Source organism: Sus scrofa, chromosome 9 (genome assembly GCF_054392235.1).
Source record: "Sus scrofa isolate SSC_HxYL_T2T_F1_AM1 chromosome 9, Sscrofa_HxYL_maternal_Yorkshire_Landrace_v2.0, whole genome shotgun sequence".
NCBI lineage: Eukaryota > Metazoa > Chordata > Mammalia > Artiodactyla > Suidae > Sus > Sus scrofa.
In genome coordinates, this window is record NC_139391.1 from 70711897 (window position 1) to 70713702 (window position 1806).

The following is a 1806-nucleotide window of genomic DNA, read 5'->3' on the forward strand; positions in this document are numbered from 1 at the left end:
TGGGTTCGATCCCTGGCCTCACTCAGTGGGTTAAGGGTTAGCCATGAGCTGTGGTGTAGGTCACAGACATGGCTCAGATCCCACGTGGCTGTGGCTGTGGTGCAGGCCAGCAGGCGCAGCTCCAATTTGACCCCTAGCCAGGTGTGGCCCTGAAAAGACAAAAAGAAAAAAAGACAAAAAAAAGACCACCACAATGAGTCTAGTTAGCATCTGTCTCCATATATAGTTATAAAAAATTTCTTTCCTGCGGTGAATGCTTTTAAGAACTGCTTTCTTAGGAGTCCCCTTTGTGGCTCATTGGAAATAAATCTGACTAGTATCCATGAGGATGCAGATTTGATCCCTGGCCTTGCTCAGCAGGTTAAGGCTCTGGGGTTGCCATGAGCTGTGGTGTAGGTCTTGGACCCAACTTGTCTGGCATTGCTGTGGCTTTTGGCATAGGCCAGTGGTTACAGCTCTGATTCAACCCCTAGTCTGGGAACCTCCATATGCTGAAGGTGCAGCCCTAAAAAGACCAAAAAGAAACAAAAACAAAAACCCCAAAACAAAAACCTACTCTCTTAGCAACTTTCGAATATGCAATTTAGTTTGTTTTTATTTTTCTTGGATCCTGCATTGCTGTGGCTCTGGCGTAGGCCAGTGGCTACAGCTCCGATTCGACCCCTAGCCTGGGAACCTCCATATGATGTGGGTGCGGCCCAAAGAAATAGCAAAAAAAAAAAAAAAAAGACAAAGAAAAGTATAACATATCAGGAAGGTTTCTATCAAAATATCATAATGCTGGAGTTCCTGTCATGGCTCAGCAGTAACAGACCCGACTACTATCCATGAGGATGCGGGTTCAATCCTTGGCCTTGCTCGGTGGGTTAAGGATCTGACACTGACGTCACAGACGCTGTTCAATCCCTGGCTAGCATCCATGAGGACAAGGGTTCAATCCCTGGCCTCTCTCAATGGGTTAAGGATCCAGTGTTGCAGTGAGGTGTGGTATAGCTCAAAGATAAGCCTCGGATCTGGTGTTGCTGTGGCTGTGGTGTAGGCCGGTAGCTGCAGCTCTGATTAGACCCCTATCCTGGGAATTTCCATATGCTGCAGGTGTGGCCCTGAAAAGCCAAAAAAAAAAAAAAAAGTCATAATACTATATCACAGGTAGGGTTCTCTAGAAGCAGAGCCTGAAGCTTGTGGCTTATTGCACAAATGCTCTTCATAAAGACCTGTAAGAACCTAAAGCAGGATAAAGGGAAAGGGCCACATGGAACTGTGGCCCCAGGTCCAATCTAGCCTGAGCCTGACTCAAGGTGGCTGAGTAGGAGATGTGACCCTCTGGAACATAAATAACATCACAGAGCTGTCTTCTCCTCACCTTGATGCCAAGGGGCTGGCTTTTGTTTTTCCAGATTGGCTGGTCTTTGGCTGTGGGCTGCCCTGGTGGGTATAACTGATCAGAAGTGGCCCCCATCAGCTGAGGGCAACTCTCAGGAGGAGAGTGGTACCCATGAGCCTTTGGCAGCCAACTCACACGTCAGGGGTGGGAACACTAGGCCAGAGAAGGGGGTCTGGGTAGAGCCCCAAAGCAGCATCTACTTGCACACTCTGGACAAGCTGTAATCCTCTGTTTACAACTCTGCTTCCCCCACTAGATCGTCATTATATTCTGGCTCCTAGCACAGGATCTGGTACACAGCAGCCCGTCATAAATGTCAACATGGAGTTCCCGTTGTGGCTCAGCAGGTTAAGAATCTGACTAGTATCTATGAGGATGTGGGTTTGATCCTTGGCCTCGCACAGTGGGTTAAAGATACCACA